The sequence below is a fragment of the Cryptomeria japonica genome, chromosome 3 (genome assembly GCF_030272615.1).
Source record: "Cryptomeria japonica chromosome 3, Sugi_1.0, whole genome shotgun sequence".
NCBI lineage: Eukaryota > Viridiplantae > Streptophyta > Pinopsida > Cupressales > Cupressaceae > Cryptomeria > Cryptomeria japonica.
In genome coordinates, this window is record NC_081407.1 from 123,737,729 (window position 1) to 123,759,639 (window position 21,911).

At 38.2% G+C, this 21,911-nt stretch overlaps 1 protein-coding gene across 2 annotated transcripts in view; it reads left to right on the top strand.

The window, feature by feature from the left end:
* The first annotated feature begins 209 nt into the window (after nt 1-209).
* The window catches only part of LOC131038750 (dephospho-CoA kinase), an 88,769-nt gene continuing 67,067 nt past the window's right edge, over nt 210-21,911 (top strand). Inside the window, exon 1 of one of the 2 annotated variants that reach the window (XM_057971288.2) lies at nt 210-719. The gene's annotated coding sequence lies outside the window, so the exon portion shown is untranslated. The remainder of the gene's footprint in view (nt 720-21,911) is intronic. The other variant, XM_057971285.2, reaches the window with a different exon arrangement.

Below are 21,911 nucleotides of genomic sequence, written 5' to 3' on the forward strand. Positions count from 1 at the left end.
TGTATACTTTTTGACCCTTACGCGCATAACTGATCCCACAGCATGCATCATTACTACCCAGAAACCTTAATTATAAACAGTTAATAATTCTAGATAAGCAAAGTTAACCACTTAGTTAGCCATATCTACTGCTATACTCTTTGACCCTTACGCGCATAACTGATCCCACAGCATGCATCATTACTACCCAGAAACCTTAATTATAAACAGTTAATAATTCTAGATAAGCAAAGTTAACCACTTAGTTAGCCATATCTACTGCTATACTCTTCCCCTTAAAAAATTCCAACCACAATCATACATTATAATCCTTACACTAAATCCAAACCAACAGATAAAATTACTTGCTTCCTAATTAACCCATAGGCTATGTTTTCTAGCAGCTTTCACGCGGAAAGCTGTCGCTCGCCCGGGAAAACAACTTCGGTTCAAAACATTCCTGGCCTCACGCCTGAAAACAAATTTTAAATCGCAACCAGTATTTTCGTTTAAATGATTGCAGAAGTCTTGTCTCGAGCTAAAAAAATTCTAGTAGCTCTCATACTCTCGTTTATTTTGGATAGATTGAATCAGCAGCTGTAGGGAAATGCTTTTGGTTCGTATCATTTTACAAAAAATTCTGCATTGGTAGGGTCTTGTGATTTTTTTCCTGCAAACTCTGCGCATCATTTCTCTTCAGCAGCGTTGACAGCACGGCACAATTTGTGCAGATTCTCGAGGTAACTTGACATGGTTTCAGTGAGGTTTTATTTTTATTGGGAATTTGTATGCTCCCAGGGCATTTCTGTTGTGTTCAATTGCATTCTAAAACAATTCTATTGTTAGTTCTGTTATTTATCCAAGCTTGTTTTCATATATGATATAATTGTAACACCTAATGTTAGATAACTATTTGTTTATTCACCAAAGATACTTTGAAGTGTGAAATAAATTTTAACTTTATTTGGTGTTGTAAATTTTTTTATTATTTTGTTTTCCTTGTTCATGAGGTTATTTTTATGACAATTTCATCAACAGAATTATTAAGTTCGTATTCAATGGATAGCAACTACTGTGATGCTGTAAAAGCAATGCGAGAGGTATTTTCACATGGAGTGATTGGTAGGGATTGGACCATCTTTATATATAAAAACTTATTACATTCTTTTTCACAAATCTTATACATTGTACATTCTTCACAGTTTTGTGCCATCAGACTAACTCCTGTACTTTAGAGACCAAACATCACAAGGTTATCTGGTTAGAATCGACGTGTTACAATATGACTACAATTTTAAAAAAATGTGTTAATTAAGTGAGATAGCTTGGTTTTCCAGATGGGCACATCCTCTCACATGGTTGGTTATCTGGTTAGAATCGATGGTACAATTAGGTGCCAACTGCTTTTGATATTATTACTTTCTTTTCTGAACCCATGTGTTTGTGTTAATTCAACAAAAACATGTTGAAGTTATAGCTATGGTCGGATCCTTCCCTTGGCCGACATAGCAAACATGATTGTCTAATTGGCCTATCGGCCTTAGACAATCATGAACCCGTGTATACTCTCGAGAAAGCGGGTAATAAACATTATGAAGCGGTTTTGTTTTAAGTCCTTAACTAAGCATCGGTTAAGACACACACCCGTCGCCCATGGTTAGACACGTCTCCTCATTGATATTGTCTGCCACCCCTTGATGAAGGATCACGTTGCCTTTGAGGGATGCTACCTCTTTCATTTGGTGAATTTTGAAGATACTCCAATCGTGTGGAAGATTTCCTATATATAGTCCGTGTTTATCATCAGCAAGTTCGTTCATCATCCACAACAGATCAACTTCCATAGCAGATCAACTTTCATATATCTCAGATTGAATTAAATTATCATCAGCGAAATCATTCCTTGGGAGAGCGAATACACTACTTGGCAGATCGTATTCTTTCTTGGCTGATCGAACACATTCTTCATAGGTTGGATACATTAATGCAGTGCGGACTTGTTGATGTGTGTTTTAGGCACATAACATTCAGAATAAAATACCAAAGCACTTTACCCTCTCTTGAACAAAATCACCTCAGATGCTAAGGGTAAGATCAACTAAAATGATTCCAAAGTTTCTACATGTCAGGTCTTGACGAGTGGGTAACTCAATGGTCGATGTGAATTGCTGTTTTCACTTGGGGTCTTACACAAATGTTCGAATTAACTTCATTGATATTGAATATGCGGAATGGATTTGCTGATAACTTAGGATATGGCAACGTAGTTCTAGACTCAATTTTAACAAAACTTACTAAAAAGGGGGAAAAAGGAATAGGGTTTAGGAAATCTATTCTAAGCCTAGGAATGTAGGAAATGATGAACAAATTCAGTGGAATCAAACTAGGCAGGGTCTCACCATCAAGTCGAACAAATTTTGACATGACCGTAGTGCAATCATCTAAGGTATCCGTATAGATTTTCAAATCATCACCATTGAACATTGACACCACCCCAGTTGATGCATATCAATGGACACATAACAATTGAAGTTAAGCTTGCATAAATTTCCAGTTGACCACGCACATGGCATCCTTTGTCGGTATCCACTTCAGCAAAGATCCTTGTGTCGGTTCGGACAAGATCATCGACCAAACACTCAACCGGGTTCATCTACCGATTCACATTCCCTGCCAGTATCTCACACTTTACCGGTTACCCTTTATGTCTGCACATTGCTGATTTGCCGGTAGAATACCTTAACTGTTCGCCAAACATGTCTATCCATAGCATGCTCATTCATTAGGTAGGAGCACATCACTTAGCCTCTTTGCTTCCTTACTGGTTCTCATGCTCACCGGTGGCCATCCTGATGACACCATGTCATCAACCTTCAACTGATTCCATCTAAGGTATCTGCATACCAGTTGCATACTCTCTCTGCAGCTGCTCCACTTTGCCTTCTTCATCATCAGACTGAACACTATCTCAACTGGTTTGTCAAGTTGACAAACTCATCAATTCTTCACTCTTCCTTTTCTGTCCTGGTGGCATAACATGCCTTCTATGTCCGTCCAGTGCATATCTCTGATTTCATACACTTGAGACATCCCTTTGATTTATCGGTTAGATCCGGTGTGAGCCTTCAAACACCTGCCTTTATCTCTTCTTCCTTATCTCACAGAACTAAGATGCATACTTTGCATAATAGGAGATAAGCTCCACTTACCGATGTGAGTGAGTCCTTGTCATCTGCATCCTGCAATGCACTCATGTGGCTTCCCTATTTGTGCAGCATACCTTCAAACAGGCACATGTGATCCAGTTTGGGGCGCACTCACTGTCAGTCATCTCTTCACATGGTGACTGCATTTTCATCCGGTGGGAGTCCTGCATCCACACAGCATATTGGTGACCTGTACATACTTCTCCTCTTGTGTTGATGTGAGTTAGGTAACATTCTGCCTCTTCATCACAAACAACAGCTCAATATCATGCCCACTCACAAATGTCATCATGTACTTGTTGTTATATCATACCGGTCTCTTGTCCATATCTTCCACACAAGTCAAACACTAACTTGTGTACTGGTGACTCAACTGTGACTCCAATGGTCATTCCTTTGAATGACATTCTTCTTCTTTACCGGTGACCTGCAACACTTTGTTGACATCAATGACGGCATGTCAACAATGCTCCCATACCGGTTGTCCTTCTATACTGGTTGACATCAATGACAACACAATGCCAACACTAAACATTTTCCCAATGTATTTTATGGAAATTTAGAAACCAACAACATTTGATTTTGGCAGTCCATTTAAATGGATTTTTAATATTAAAAAAGAAAAAGGTGCACATCAGCGTTTAGAATCACACCACAGCATTGGGTAAATTAGGTAGAATATGTGATTCGCTATTGGCATTGCTTAGAGGTGATTTGATAGCCTTCAATTTATTTGTATGTCTCAAACCCTAAATTTGTAATGTTATCTTTTTGTTGATGGTTTTTAAGGCTCTAAGGTGCAGGTCTCACTTCATGTAGAGAAGGCCTCATATACAAACATATTTGTGCTTTAATTCAATGGAGTGTTGTAAATGGGCATTCCTGAATTCATCCAACTGAGATTCATATGCCATTGTAGGAAATGGCTTCAAATTTATTCATGTTATTGGTAGTCAGATTTATAGTTTAGGAGATTATATTATCATGAAGATCCTTAATCTTGATCTATCCAGGAATGGGTACAAGATAATTCCTTTGGTGTGGAATCCATGCAAGAGGAATTTAGCTTGGTCTCTACACCCTTTCTTTTGTGGTCAAGATTCTCAGTTTGAATCACAAATCAATTATATGATTTGAATTAGTCTACATAAAAAAAATAAAAAATGAAAGTAATTGCCTCCTAGAAGATCCGGTTTGATCAATATTGCATTTACTATTTGAAATGTCAATGACATTTAAGTCATAATCCCAACCCCCACCTCCCTGTAAACAAAATAAATCAAATGCAAAACAATTTATTATTCAGTGCCAGTTTAACATGTCCAAAGTTAGGATTGATGGATGTCTTATTTTAAAAAGATATGGAGGAAGTATATGGAGATTACATCACTGGTGATACTTCAGGGTTAGAGTTGCATTTATTGGATTTTAGACTTGTGAGTGGAAATACATACCGAATGGATGGATAGAAGACCAATGATGCCGATGTTTCTTCTATTAGTTCTAATCCCATGGGATGGTATGGTTTTCACTTTACAGAGTGTTTACTGCTTCTCCAGGCAGGTTGATCCCTCTCCATCTCTTGGAAAATCCTATCCAAGTATGTTGATATTATCATGAATACAAAGCAATTTAAAGATGGAATTTTGAGTTCTTTAAGTTAGATATTGTTATTTGTTCTGCTCTTATTCTTATGATGAAATCTTAAAACTTAAAAGCCATTTAAGATTTTAGTTATCACTCTCGTTAATTAGACAATTGGAAAAAGATATTTATTGCACATTTTGGCAACCAATATAGAGCTTATTAGATCTACAATGGAGATGGCCCTAAAATTGGAATTTTGTTTTGATGTGATAGCTCTAAGCTAGTTATTCTCAAATGTAATGAATATTGGCTTAGACCCCAATCTCTTTAAGGTTGGGATTTTGGTATTTTTGAGTCTTTAGATCTCCCAATGCTGTTGGGTGTGTTCATATTCATTCTAGAAACATGCAAAGTGTTGGTGTTAATGGGGTACATTACTTAATTGGTTCTGACCTATATCCTATTCACACTCAATTAAGTTTACTTAGGGCACTTTTAGGTTATTTACTTTTTGTGTCTCATGTCATATGATTGTGATACTTGTCATAATCCTACATTGACCTATGACTCCTATCTTTCAATTTGCCTATATAAGCAAGGCTTCTCTTGTACATTATGTATCTCTATGGATCTATTTTATCTTATTCCATTGTATAATCTAGCATTCATTCCTTGCTATTCTCTTGCGGAAGGCTGATTTGGTTTTGCAAGTGATCATGGCTGCTTGGGTTCATCATGTATCTCTTATATGATATTAGAGCTTTAGATCTATAAGCCCCTTTTCAATTCTGATAGTGATTTTGGAAAGAACTTTTGCTTGGTGCATTTTTTGTGTAAATGGACCTCACCATGAGTCCAAAATACCCCAAGATCTATATTTTCATATAAAACACTAGGGTTTGGAGTGGAAAAACTTTGGCCATTTTTGGAAGGTTTGAAAAAAATGTAGAAAAAAAATGTATTGTACGAAATCTGTATTGTATGGTTTGTACATCTATTGTCATTGTTAGTTTGCATATCATCCTCTGCATCAGGTATTGCCCTTGTTTGCATCATATCTAGGGTTGGTCATTAGAATTTAGAGGTATAGTTAGTATCAAAATTTAAAATAAATAAATTTTGTGTCGTTTTTTTGGTAGCCCTTGGTCACTAGGACAGGAACTCTTGATCATGTCTAGGGCCGAAGCTTAAGTTGCCCAATGTCACAATGGAAGAATGCCAAATCTTCACCAATTTGGTGTCTGCCCTTTACCTTTGTTTGCCATGGGCAGCTCAACCAATTTGCCATGAGTGTTGCCTAGGTGAGTAGTGTTGTTTGTAGAAAGGGAGGGGCCCTCTTCAATTCATCCTTAAGGAGTGATTTTTTTGCCAAGGCATAACTTTTCACCAAGGTATTTGCTTTTTCACTTTTATAAGCGCTAGAAAGTTGGTTCCAAGCACTTCAAAGTGGTCTAGGTATTTTTTCTAGGCTTTGTTGTAGGTTCTTGATATTTGAGTTTGAAGCCTAAATTTGTTTGTAATCTTCACTGAGCCATATCTTGCGCCCATGATATTCGCTTTTGGAGTTTTTTAGGAATTGGAAAGGTATATCTAAGCAATACATTTCTATCCATGTAAATTTTCTAGATTGTATTAGATTTCAAAATTTTAGTTTGGTGAGATTTTGTCCTTTAATTCATTTCTGGAAAAAAATATTGAAATTGGTGGCTGATTTTTCTTGGGTGGTACTTCATTTTCAGTATTGATCATATTGGGGAGATTCTAATGTTAGTTGAGGGTTCCATATCTATGTAATTTTTGAGATCTATCTTGTTTCATTATGGGTTTTTCATTTCATCTATATGTAATCATTTGGCAAAGGAGAAAGTATCAACAATGGAGAGATGGTATATTTAAGTATCTATGTTGGCTTCATCTTTTGTCAAATATATATGGTCTTGTTCCTCAACTAGGTACTTTTCATAGAAAATTTGTTTAGAATGTGAAAAATGATCATGTCAGAGGATTGATTGGTCTACATGTTGATGACAACACTTGAAGTGCCATTGCACACATCGAGTGTGCTTGTGCTTTCCAAATTTTGGAAGATATATGGAGATCCTAAGACTTGCCATTCCCAGATGATTCTGTTTTAGATTGTCATGTACCTCTTGATGATTTAGACAATATACCATATGACTTTGATACTAATAAGGAATTTTTTTCTTTGGAAAGCCTTGCATGTTTAGATGATGATGATGATGATGAGGTTTCTTTATATTTTCCTTCTCCTTTGGTAGAGACAATTGTCAATCCTTCACTTGCATTGAATCCTGAATCATTGATTAAGACCCCTCATTCCCACTTCTTAAAAGTTCAGTGTTGTTTCATCTTCTAATAATTTGGTTCATTAGAATCATTCTAGTCTTTCTGATTCAACTTTGTGGGATGAGTACTTGACAAGTATTGTAGATTTGCTTTGTGAGTCTCATCTTGCATATTTGGAGGACACACTTGAGGATATTTTTTCTTTGATGATAATTACAACACACCTTTTATCACATCATCTTTGTGTTTGGAGATTGTTCTTCATGAATCTTCATATGTTTTTGGATTGGTTTAACTTTATTGCATTGTTACATCCTTTGATTCCAAAATGTGGACACTTGAGTAGTTATTAGAGGCACCTATTGTAAGACTTCTTCCCTCATCTCTGTTCTTGGAGTTGGAGTTTGTTTTGTATACACCATTGGATTTGTTTCCTCTCAAGGAGAGAAGTGTTGTTTGCTGATCTTGGACACTTTTCAACATTCATCTTCTTGCATTCACCATGGCATAGGAGCTACTTCTTTATAGGGGGGATCTAAGTCTCACTCTTTCTCTTCTATGTGGGGGTTATTGATTGTATTTTTGTGATAGATGTAGGTCTTGCGGGGTCATATTGATTCTTTATTTTATCACTTGTACATGTTTGTTTCATATTTTTCGCTTTTGGAAAGGGGTGTTTTTCTATAGGTTTTTCTCCTTCACTTCGTTTGTTAGAGATCTTTTTTCTACATGGGTTCCTGTTGGTGTACGTTTTATCATTCCGTGAACATTAGAATAAAATGTCAAGGACACTCTACCCTCTCTTGAACAAAATCACTACGTATGCCAAGATTGCAAAGAAAGACCACACGGCGACTCCAAGGTTTATATGTGTGAACGGGTGACTTTATGTTGGATAGCTTCCTTGGTTATGTATGCTGAAATACAAGGGGGACTTATGCTCAACTAATACTGATCACAAGCTAGGATTTAGACAAATTTAACAATAACTGCTCTCTTTTCTCTTTTTTTTTTTGGATTTTCAACTTTGAACTTTAAAAAAGGATAAAAGGATAAGGGTTTAAAAGTTCTATGCTACTCCTAAGAACTCAGGAGACGATATAGTTTAGGTGAAACCAATCAACAAGACTCTGCTTCACCACACTAAGGACAACTAGACAAAGTAAGTGCAATCTTCTTTGGTTGTGTTTGAGATTTTCAGACTACGGATGATACCATCCAACGAATAATATTCACCCAAAGTAAAAGTTAAGCATCGATGATACAAGCTTAGACTAACTTTACACATTGAATAAAAATCATCTATTCAAAGAAAGTATGAGCAGTAGTTTCACCAACCTATACTATCAAATCCTTCATTCATTTAACAACTTTGAAATCAAATTTACTTTAAGCAAAACTATTCTATGTTGAAGAAAATATGGAACCATGCAACCACGCGATAACAATAAGATTTCAAAGCAAACTGCGAATGAACTTATATTATCAAGATAGTTCTAATCAACAATTTCACAAATCTCTCCACACAACAAAATGAGAGAATGAGAGTTGATATAGAGTTTGAGGAAACAAATGAAAGGCCGAGATCGATCTACGATCAACAGTTGAGATTAAGACATAACAACCCTAGATAGAGTTTCCCAAAATAACACCAGGGACAAATGCATGCTAGACAAGTGGCGTGAAGAGTTATCTCCTAGGAAGGCACATCCTTATCCTCGCGAGTGGCAGTGTGTTCAATGAACTTGGACACGATCGGGCCGACCTCTTCCATGGTGACATGTGGCAGTGTATTGATCTTGTATTCCCATCTGTCCAAGTCGTCTGCACAAGTGGCAAATGCAATCTCCCATTCCATCTCCTGCTGTTGGAAGGCATCCCGGATGGACAAGAAATCCGATGCCTTGGTCATATTTTGCTTCAGGATTGGTGTAGTGATGGTGAAGAAAATTTCTTGAGTTTTGAGTTTGAGATTCTTGAGCCGCATATCATTTTCTCAGATGGTCTCCTTTTCAAGTAAATCAATAGTTACAAGGAAAATTTTGCTTTGTATTTCTTTAATCTGCTCTTCGACCTTAATACTATCAGCCTTCACCCTCTTCAAGACTTTGCTTCATGCAACCAATGCCCAATGCCATGGGTTGAAAGTAAAGAGGAGGTTTGCTCGTATGTTAGCATCAATCTGTCCACGAATGTGGGTGCTTCTTCTCTTTTGCTTGCCATCCATTCTTTAGTCTCTCTTGCCGTCACTTTTTCTTCTTCAAAATTTTCAATTGCTTCTTGCGAGGAATTCAAAAGTGGAGGAGCTTTTGCATTGCCTTGGTTAAGTGGCTTGGTCAAGTGCTGAATGTATTCCTTCAGGCACTCAATTTCCTTCTTGTATTCTCTCTTCTTTCCTACCTCTTTGTCCAGTCTTTCCTTCATAGAAGTGACTGAATTGTCTAAGTTTTCCACGTCTTGACCCTTTGTAGTTGGTCCCAAGTCGAAAGTGGTAATTTCATACTCCTGATGAGTAATATCTTCTTTTGACTTGTCCGCTTTTGGTACATAAATCTGAACTGTACGACAACTTGTCCCATCTTTCTGGATTGTGGAAAATTTCCCGGCAGGTTTCTTTGTAGCAACCTTCCCTAATCTGGCCAAGTAATCGTTCGTGTCATTTTCTTCCTGGACTACTTCCATAGGTACTTTTATCTTCAATCTTTCCTTCAATCAATCAAGAATCGTAGGCTGCTCAATACCTTCTTCTTCCTGATTACTTTCTTGACACGGAATATCCTGACCTCCTCGAAGAACGGAAATCATTCCCTCTTGAAATTCATCGCTTAAAATATCCATTTCATTTTCTGATTCAAGTATCTCCGTGCTTGTAGGAGATGGAGGTTCTTCATCTTCTCACTGGACTAAACCAATATTTCCCTCATGGGTTGGAGAAGGAATTTTTATTTCAGCAAGTGGCTGGTCCTCAATAATTATTAGGCTGTCCAAATTCCTAGATGTAGCAGAATGGGATGGCTCTGATCTCTGCTTCTTTTGAGCAAGTTCTTCATTCACGACTTCCTTCCTCTTTGACCTTGAAGGGTAATCAACTGCTTCCTTCCTTTTCCTTGAATTGATGCTTTCGATTGGCCTAGCATTTTTTGAGATGCTTCTTTATTGGAAGAGTATGATTCCATGGTGCCCATTAAGTTGTAAGTGAGAGTCACACCTCTTCGCTTCAACACTTGGACTTGCTGGTCAAGCCACCACTACGAATACTTGACAACTGGCCGCATCAAGGTGGTTAGATCTGCTAGTTCTGGTTCTGACCATTTCACAGGAGAAAGAGGCCAATTTTCATCAAAGCGCGGCTGAGTTTATTCTCCATCATCCTCCAACTGATCAGGCTTACGAAAGAGCTTGTTTGTTTTGATCAAGCTTACTGGCAATCTAGACCATAGTCTTTTCGTGATATCAAACTCATCCACAACATTTGCCCAAAAATCTTCAGGTTAACTCCATGCTTGTACTTTTCTCCATTTATTGATCCAATATGGTTGTATGGATCGAAATCAGCCCTGGATCGGTAAAAAGTGAATGGATACCACTCCATTTCCAATCTGGCACCCTCAGTTGCTTGTGTTGTTGGGCAAGACTCCAACATATTGCCAATGAAAAATGGAAAGGAAATGGCTGCTTTCTGCTTTGCTCTTGGGAAGCCTTGATATTTTTCTGATTGCCTCAGAACTTCTAGCAAGATCATTCTATTAGTGGGATAGATTGGAAGTCGATAAGGACATCCGGTAAATCCGTGGACTCTTATGTATGTGAATCTTGAAAACTGGATAAACTGGGATCCATACTTGCTTATCAGGCTCTTGACTTCTTGAGTAAGCCTCTAACGGGTTCCTCCTTGCAATGTTCTGGTGATATACATCAAGAACACATCATTTGCCCGCTTGAAGTGGGCCTTCTCGGTAAGCTGCAATTGCGGATAGCGGTCATAGGACTTGAATTCATTTTCACCATTGCCTACTATGCCTTTGCAAATCAATCTGGTGTATCTGTAGTTTCTTGCCAGTAGATAGACAATGTAGGAGCTCATGTAAAAGGACTTCGTCCTTTCCAAATTCTTCAGCTGCTCATTCAGGTTGTCGCTGATTATTCTGGACCAATTGAACATTTTGACTCCAGATGTGATCTCGTCGATAAAATAATGCATCCATGTTTCAAATGGCGCACCCTGAGGGCTGCCCATTACACTATTTAGCAGTAAAATGATATCACCATATTCTTCTTTGAAGTCTGTGTGAAGCAATTTTTTTGGCGCTTTCTTGAGGTTGGGCCTTGGCTTCTCTAGCCACGACTAATTGATATTTGTCGTGGAGAGTTCAATTGGTCTTCATAAATTCTCCTTCTTTCTTTTGTTTTATAGGAAGTCCGGTTGTAATTTGGTATCCCAAATGCTTCTTGGATGGCTAACTCTCCAAGGTGAGCCAATACTCGTCCATTTGGTGCAACAATTTCTCTCTCTTGGGGATTGTAGTGTATGGCACATTCAACCATAAGCTCAGCACATTCCATAGCTGGTGGAAATCTAGCCGCTTGGACAATGCCATTTCTCATCATCTGACGAGCAATAGGTGTTGGCAAGAGTCCATCTTGCCCATACATTCTCCTTTTGAAATCTTTGAAATCCATGTGCCCAAGGTTGGTGTCTGTGACATTTTTCCACTTGGAATTGATCTTTGACTCAGGCTACAATCCCTTATTGGCGAACTTCATTTGAGCTTTTCTTGAAGGTCCCCCTTTGGTTGTCATCAACCTGCAATAAACATGAAAAATCTGACATTACTTTCAAGAAAATTGAAGATTCTAACTCTGATTTTTGGACCTTTTGCTCGAAATTTTCACTTTCAGCTTGTCAAAAAGGTAAATTTTTGTGGAAAATCAGACTGAAAATGGAAGAATTTGGCTAAATACTTAGTAAATTTCATGAGAATAAGTGAATAAGACCAAAGAAGGATAAAAGAATTCAATCAAACTCAGATTTTGAACCTTCGAAATCGCACTTGTGATTGAAAATCTGTCTTCAATTCTGAAAATTCTGTCTTTAACTCAGAAAAAAGCGCTTTATTCTCTGGAAATTATGTCCTTCAACTCAGAAATTTAACTTTATTATCTGTCCTCCACTTATAAAATTTACTTTGTCTTAAAAAATTCTTCCTCAAAAATCTATCTTTCGCAACCTTGAGAGAGCCAAAACCTTTTCACAATCGAACTTTGGTGAGAATGAATTGAAAGTGACAAGTTAAACTTAATATAGAGTTGAAAAGTTCGATGATTTTAGCAACTTCATGTTTTTCTTTAGATTCGTCGAACTTGGACTTGTTTTATTTCTTCCAAAATGGAAACTTAATCTTCCCTTTGAGCGAGTTGGCGTAGAATCTTCTAGATCCTTCTTGAGTTCAAAATTGTGTTGAGAATTTTTTCTAAGTGTTGGATTTTTGAATATTTCTCTAACTTTTCCAAACCTTTATCCATGGCGAATTTTATGTATTTCTCATGCTTTGGTAGAACTTGGCACGTCATTATGCCAATTTGTTGTAGGTGAACTTCTATTCCAAGCCATTTGCCATTGATGGCATGACGAACTTCATTTGAACATTGCTTTTCACTTTGGCGGACTTCACCTTGGGCTAACCACCTTCACATTCATCCTAGGCGGACTTCATAACACCTTGGACATTGTCCACTCTAGCCTTGGCGGACTTTAATATCTCTTGGATATATGTATGGCGGAGTTGGCCTTTGTTTGGACGCTTTTCCAAGTGCCTAGGTGGACTTCATCTTGGCTTGGACACTCTAGGGCGGACTTGGCCATTGTTTTGCCATCTCCTCTTGCCTCCTTCCTTGGTGGACTTCATCTTCGTCTAGCCATTTTGCTAACTTCGCATGGTGGACTTTAAGACTTGCATGCCATTCTCACTTATTGGTTGGGTGGACTTCATCATTAGCATGCCAAAAGGTGGCTGGACTTTGCACATCCTTTGCCATCTTCCCCCTATTCTTTCTTTGGCGGATTTTGTCTTAGTTTGGACATTGCCAGGACGGACTTTGTGGTTTGCTTGCCACTATGCATGGCGGACTTCATGGCTCCTAAGACAAGTTTGCATTCTTCTTTGGGCGGACTTTAGCATCTTTATGCCATATGCTAGGGTGGACGTTGCAGCTTGTAAGCCAAGTTTGCATTCTTCTTGGGTGGACTTTGCCAACCTTTAGCCATTCCCTACCTTGGCGGTCTTGACTTCATGTTGGAAATTCTAGTCAATGGCAAGGCGGACTTCAACTTTCTTGTGCCATATTTGTTTCTTACCTTGGGTGGAGTTGGTGATTGCCATGCCAAGAGGTAGGCGGGCTTTATGCTTGTGTTGTCACTTCATGGTGGACTTCAGCCTTGTTGTGCCATTTCATGGCAGACTTGGCACATGGTCTGCCATCCCCCCCTTATTCTTTCCTTGGCGGTCTTTGCATACCATTAGCCATGCCACCTCCCCCCATTCTAGGTCGGACTTTACTTGCCATAGGTCACTTCCATTTTTGCCATGAACACTTAGATGAACTTTCTCGCTCCACACCTCACGTTTATCTAGAACATCTGAAACAAAACTTTGCCTAGAGATTTTCCCTTGCTTTTTTACACTTGGAGACACAAATTTTTTATTCTGAAGGTGTGAACGCTGTTGTCATGATGTGAGGGACCCAATCCTAGGTCAACTTTCAAAAAAACAAAAAAACAGAATCCCACAAAAATAGGAAGGTGTCAGAATTGACTCTAAGCAATTGCGATGTTCGTCCTTCGGGCCTTTTGAGTGCTTTGATGGTGTCCAGACATTGTTTAGAGCATGATTTCAAAAAAGATGACAAAAGAAAAAAAGCAGGCCAAAAAGTTGCGTCCCAGATTGGTCCTAAAGTGCCAAAAAGCAAAAAAAAAACAAAAACAAAATCCCACAAAAATAGGAAGATGTCAAAATTGACCCTAAGCAATTGCGATTTTCGTCCTTCGGGCCTTTTGAGTGCTTTGATGGTGTTCAGACACTGTTCGGAGCATGATTTCTCTATTTAGCTCGGATGATTCTTGAAAAACTCTAACTCAAACTTTCGAAAAATAAAGGCTTATGAAATTGCAATGCTAAGATGAAAACCCTAAAAAGCAAGCAACTGGGGGTCCCCATTTGCAATGGGGCGATGTGTGAAATAGGTCACAACAATACCTAACATGACTTTGTTGCTAGAACCCATCTTTATATTCTTGCATTTATTCCTCCTTAAACTGCACTTAAGGGTGGGTGTCGGTGTCAATAGGGTACATTATTTAATTGGTTCCCATCTAGGTTTTATTCACACTTTTATTTAAGGGACTTTTGTAACATGCCACTAATTCTAAACTTAAAAGGAAATGGATTACTATCTATATTAAGATAAAACTTTGAGCATTTCAAAATAAAACATAACTACTTCAGCTGAAATTGAAAACTAACTAACTAACTAACTACTCTTCAACATAATAGGAATCTAACTGATCATTTGAATGGAAGTTAATCTTTTATTGAACAATAACATGGAACATATATCATTATGCTATTCAATATGATAACTTTCATTTTCAAAGGAAGAGATAAAAGTTCAGAGTTTACAATTCATTTAGCTTTCCAACTGGAACTTTCTGTATCAACCTTTGGCATAGTTTGGAAGAGGGAGAGCTTCATCAAGAGCTTTTCCACCCAACCACAGACTTGCTAGTCTCCTTCACACCTTCCAAATGGAAGTAGCCGTACCCTTCACGAGGGTGCAAAATAAGGACTAGATCTAGTTTCCATCTTGCCATCTAATCTTGGTGTTTAGAAACTACACATATCTAGTCAGTCTCACACTATAATGTTATGGAGGCTTTGTGTGTATGACGTGTAGAATATGTAACCCCTTAAATTGATGGGTGAAAGTAGAGGACTGATCAATTTAAGGCAGAGTAGTTGGAAACTCCTTTGCCCCTCCTTGGGCACGCATATCCCTGTATCCGTTCCTGTTTCCGAAATGGATACGTATCTGATACAGCCTGGATACATGTTGAATATTGTACCCACATGTGCCCAAAAAACCTTGATTTCCGACCATGCTAGATACTATGTGATTTGATTTTTTTTAAAAATTTGACGTAAATCTTCCTAAATTTAATTTTAAAAAACTTCATTCATACATTTTTTTCAAAAAAAATTGTTATTAACAAAACCTACACCAAATGAGAAAGACAAATGCAATGTTTTTCTATTTCAGTGACCCATTTTTTTGGGTTATCTTCCAATGCAACTCTACTATTTTTGCATATTGTAAAATGTTAAATAAACTTATCATTATTTATGTAGCAATTATGTGTCTATATTGCTTTTGTAGTAATGAAAATCTCCTCGAATAACTTAGAAAATTGTATTAAATATATGTGTATGTGTTTTTTATGAATGACGTATCAAACTGTATCCATATTGGGGATCTTAAAAAATGGCCGTATCCGTATCCGTATTTGTATCTGTATCCGTGTCCATGCAACTTTGATTTAAGGTAAATAGCATGTAAAATACCTGATTTCTACACAACGCTTGGAATACACAGAAAATTTATAGAATAGATATTTTATTGCATAATGAACTTCAATTTATTATAACACCAAATGTATTTCCCATTTACAAGCAATACACACAGACTTCCTACACATAAATCATATCAGATTTTCATTCAACATTCAGTTTGAAGGAATCATAACCATATCTAGGAGACAGAGATAACTCCGAGGCTGAGATAAAAGGTTACCTGGATCATATCCATGTTGCTGTTCAGAACACATTCAAATAGGAAATTATTAATGTTCAACGTCCACTTCTAGATTCTCTTCGTTTGATTATCAAAGATACCCAAGTCTGATGAATGTCTCTATGCTAGTTACCAGGCCCGAGCCTTGCCTGTCAAAGACACGACAAGGGATATCAGACACCCCTTCAAAATCGACCCAACCAATTTGCCTCCTTCTACACTTCAATATTCTTCCTTTCTGCTACGATCCTTATGACAATCAAACTGCTATCTGTATGCTCGATTCTTCAATCAACTGCGCATAAGGGGAAAGCGAATTCACATCACAATGAATGGCTCCATCAACAACTAAGTGTAGCTCGATCTGGAAATGCTGGTCAAGTTCTGCTCAGAATGGAAGACTGGGTCAGCGGGGTACCATCCCACTAACCTGACTGTTACACAGTCTCGTAGTGCACCGCACCTTATCAATCAGTTCCAAGCATGACCAAAAAGAAACAATGCATCTCTATTAGAAGAGCTTGTGCCATGTTGGAGTACCCATCGTCCCAAGGTTGGCCCAACAAATTATTTAATTATTTATTAAAAGATTATCACAAGTCTGCATAAGTCGATAAGGAAATTTTAGACAATTTCATTTGTCTTAAAAAATTCCAAATTTATTTAAAACGAAACTCACATAAGATGGGTGTTGGGCAACACTGCGGGGCCAAATGGGCCTTCTCAAATCGGGATCGTCACAGTTCTCCCATCTTCTAATTGCTCGACCTCAAGCAATTTTAGATTGGGATGCTCGAAAATGTCTATCCCCTCCCAAGTTGCAAGTCCTTTCCACTTCACCAAGTACTCTAGGATTACTTTGTTTCTAAGCCTCGTCTCCCTCACATTCAACACTATTTCTGGTTCCAATATTAGTTTTCCCTCATAATCAAGTGGTGGCAGCTCTGAGGAAGGTACAATCTGCTGTCCCAGTGCCTTCTTAAGGCAAGAGACATGGAATGTGTTGTGCATTCTGCTGCTAGGTGGTAATTCCAGCTCATAAGCAACTTGTCCTACTCTCCTTACCACCTTATAAGGTCCATAGAAATGAGGTTTCGGATTTTCTGCTCCACTTCCCTTGATTGAAGACTGATAGTAGGGCTGCAACCTTAAGAACACCATGTCCCCCACCTCAAATGACCTTTTGGTTCAATGTCTATCAGCATACAACTTGTGTTGATTTTGGGTTCGCCGTAAATTCTCTCTGAGGGACTCTATAATATCAGTATTTATTAGATCCATAAATGACATAGCATCATACCCATAGAGACCTTTAAAGGGGGTCATACCAATAGACATATGGTAATATGTATTGTAGCAATACTCACCCAAGTGCAACCATTTAATCCATGTTGTTTGTTGCCCTGTAACATAGTTCCTTAAGTATCCTTCAATCCACTTATTCACAATTTCAATTTGCCCATCAGTTTGTGGATGGTAGCTAGTACTTGGTGTCAATTCTGTCCTTGTCAAATAAAACAATTCCTGCCAAAACAATCTGAGGAACCTGCTGTCCGTATCATCACAATCATTTTTCGCAAACTGTGAAGTCTGAAAATCTCCCTAAAGAACAGATTTTCCACTTGAGGTGCCCTACGTTCGGATGGTATGGCATGAAAAGGGGCATATTTAGTGAGTATATCTACGACCACATATAAACAGTCCTTACCTTGAGCCTTTGATAATCCAGTGATGAATTCCATCGAAATACTCTCCCATTTTTTATTTGAGATAGGCAAAGGTTGTAATAACCTTGCCAGGAACACATGCTCCTTGTTTTGTTGACATTCCTTGCACTCCCTTACATGTTGCATCACATCTTTCTTCAATCCTTTCTATGAGAAACGTTCCCTTGTTTGTATGTCTTGTAGAAACCTAGATGGTCAGCAAGTGGGGTGTCATGGCAAGCTCTTAGAATCCTTTCCTTCATTTTAGATTCCGGAGTGATGTATACCCGTCCTTTATAAAGAATCAACTCATCCACTGTTTTAAACCTGTCATCTTGCACCTTGCCCTCCAAACTATCATTAGCAAATGAATTTTTGACATAATCAGCTGTAATTAATGACCTCCAATTAGTAGAAATGTTGGAAATGGACTTTTCTAGACAAAGCATCAGCTACCACTTTATTTTTACCCATCACAAATTCAATGTCAAAGTCATAGGCTTGAATTTTACTCACCCTTTTCTATCTATCATTTAGTTCCCTTTGATTAAGAAAGTGTTTTAGATTATTATGATCAGTCTTAACCAAGAATTTGTTACAAACTAAATATTGTCTAAACTTTGTCAAATCATGCATTATGGCTAGCATCTCTTTATCATAAATTGAGAGTTTCCGCTCTGCCTCTTTGAGCTTACTACTCTCATATGCCATTGGATGTTTACTTTGCATCAAAACAGCTCCTATCCTCTCATTGGAGGCATCACATTCCAAAACAAAAGGAAGTGAAAAATCTGGTATTGCCAAAATAGGGCACGGACTCATTACCTCTTTGAGCTTGTCAAAGGCTTGTTGAGCTGATGGAGACCATGCAAATGCTCCTTTCTTCGTTTGATTTGTTAAGGGGGCAACAAGTTGTGAAAATCCACTTACAAACCTCCTATAGTAGCTGCATAACCCAACAAATCCTCTCAGTTGCGTTAGATTACTTGGCCTAGGCCAGTCTTGAATGGCCTTGATATTCTCCTCATCTATACTTACTCCATGTTCACTGATTTTGAATCCCAAATAGAATATCTTTTGCAACCCAAACTCACACTTAGATGCTTTGGCGTAGCATTGCCCCTCTAATATACTCAACACCACATCCAAGTGTTTTAAATGATCTTCCCAAGTCTTGCTATAAACTAGGATGTCATCAAAGAAGACCAAAACTGTAATGTCCCCTTCTTGGACCTGATTTTCTCTGCGACTGTTGGTCTTTTGTTTGGAAACTCGGAGGCCAGTCGGAAGGAATAATTAGGGTTTCCTATTTTTGAGGAGGACTTTGTTCATATTGGGTGGTTTCCTTGGCAGCTTCTTTCTGGTTGCTCAGAGAGCTTCGCAACGGTATATTCATCTCTGCTTTCGAGGCAATTCTTAGAATTTACTATTTTTAGTAAGTTCTATTTTTGGCAGTATCCAGGTGGCATCAGGCAATCTCCTTTTCTTGTTCAGTCGACTCAAAAGGGCATAGACAGATTCGAGCTCCAGAATGCAAGGTTGAGAAGTCAAGTAATTTCAATTTTAAATAACATTATAATTATAATGTTATTTTACCCCTTGGCCTAGTCAAATGACTTAATGACAACTTAAAAGGGGGTTTCTAAGGGTGGCGCCTTCATGGAGTATATTTAATATTTTTTTGTCCTAAGCCAAAGTCAAAACCAAGGCGTGACTTACCAAGGTGAAGACTTTATTATATACCTTGACTTTTGCGCTAGGAAAGATGGGACGCTATGTTGAAGGTGAGATTAGGGTTTGAGGTGAAGTTGCATTTAGGGTTTCGTGGAGTCCAAGGAATCTATATATTGGAGTCTTGTGCGTCATGGAGGGATCTTTTTTGCAGAATTTTGTCTGGCTGCCGTCTGGCTCTAGGATTTGCTTCAAGGAATGAAGGCCTTCTAGCACAGGCATCGCTTCTTGTTTGAAAGACAACAACTAGTGGTGATTTAATCTCTTTATGTGTTGCATTTGTTTAGCTTATTGCCCTCAGAGTATTGCATTGTTAGTTCTTAGGCATATTAGTGTTTTCAGTTTACTGCATTCAGGACATAGCGAATCCATGTTTTCATTCATAAATCATAAAATACCAAAAATATTGTTCTGGGTATCAACCCATTGTCTTTGCTAGACCTAGGCGTTGCATTTTCCAAGTTTGTGGAATTTTTGGAGCTTGCATTGTTTTTTTAAGAGCAAATCGTACTATTCAGCTGGGCCGTACCATTTGGGGTGCATTGGAATTCGTACAGATTTAATGCATGGGTTTGGGTCTTGTTTCTTTGACATGTCTTAGGCATCTCCATTGTTAAGGTTGATTGCATTTGATTTCTGGTCAATTGGAGGTCACACGTGAAGAATATGAGCATGTGAAGTAGTCCCATAGACTACTGTTTTATTCATTGAATGTGCAGATTTGTAACAGGAACCTGGAATCCAGTATTTTGATCCTTGAAGCATTTGGGCTTGGAATTTCTATCTACAATCAGAATGGTTCTTCATAATGTAATGCTGATCCTTTAAAAATTTCACAAGATATTAGCAGAGGAATACGCATTTTGTAAAACTGACAGTAGTACTGGCAGTCTTGATTTCTTGCTCAATTCTGGTTGTAATTCTCAATTTCAATTAAAGTTGTTGTAACAGTTTATCCTCCACCCTATGGTAGCTACTCTCCCTTCTTGGGTCGGAAAGCACATTCCGGGTGTTGAGTGTTTTCAGTTTCTGCATTACTAATCAAACAAGCATTATAGTTTTCACTCCGTCATATGGTCGCCCCTGTCCGTTTGGAGTGGGTAGCACATACTTGGCGTAGAGTTCCCATTCCAGTTTTAGAATAGGGGATCCTCTGACCAATGCTCGCCATCTCGGTGCCATGCTGGTTAGAGTTTTCTGCATAAGCAACTGTTTTAAAGATCCTCTGACCAATGCTCGCCATCCACGGCGCATTCTGGGTAGAGTTGTTTCAGCACATGGAATTATATTCTAACTTAAACGTACAATCATCTAAGTTATTGCAATCCAACTTGTTTTAAAGTTTTTAAAAAAAAAATTGGCTAGGGATATTTCAAAAACATGTTTCCTCAATTGTAGAATAAATACCTGATTCATACATGATTGGAAGGTTGCTGGAGCATTTGTGAGATTGAAGGGCATCACCAAAAACTCATAGTGCCCATAGTGACACTGAAATGCTGTCTTGTTACATCCTCATCTCTAACTTTGATTTGGTGGTATCCCGAACGCAAAGCAATCTTGGGAAAATACTTAGCCCCATGTAGCTCATCATTAACTCATCAATTCGTGGTATTGGGCAACAACTATTAATGGTTCTCTTGTTGAGAGCCCAGCAATCAATACACATCCTCATGGTCCCATCTTTCTTTTTGACCAGCACTATGGAAGATGCAAAAGGGCTGGAACTAGGCCTTATATGCCCCATATCCAGTAGTTCTTTGATTGCCTTTTCAACTTCTTCCTTATATACCTTTGGATGGTGATATGAAGTAATCATTACTAGCTTTGCCCCTTCTTCAAGTTCGATAATATGCTGAAAACCTCTGTTAGGGGGCAATCTCAGGGGAATGTCTTTGAACACTTTGTTGTGTTTATTCAAGATAGATTGGATCTGCACATTGGGAACACCTTTCTTCTTAGCAACATTTGTATTAGGGATGAAGCATTCTGCTGCCCATGCTACTAGTCCTTTACAGAAAACTCGTTCCATCCTTTTAGCTGATATTTCCATTGTACAACCCTTTTTCCATTGTGTTGGAAAGAGATCTCCATTTTTTGGTGGCTGGTCTCATACTTGTCAATTGCATGCAACCATTGACATCCCAAGACTACCTCCATGTCCATATCGATCACAATAAAAGCCATCCTTCAATTTATAATCCCCCATTGTCAACTCCATTTGGGGTTTATTCTGAGTACATGAGAGAGTTGTATCACTAGCTACCTTTACACCAAATGCTTCAATTGGGATTGTGTTTAGACTGAGTCTCTTTACTACTTCCCCATTGACATAATTATAAGTAGCTCCACTATCAATAAGGATGGTTACTTGCTGTCCTTTTAAGACTCCTTTTATGCAGAATGCACTATAACGTGGTTCACCTGTGAGTGCTGCTAGAGTGCCTCTTGCTGGTCCTTCTACCTTCTAAGTCTCATTTTTAGATTCAATTCCTTACTTCCTGTATCTTCATCAGAGATTACCTCTATGTAATGTATTTTTCCTTTTCCT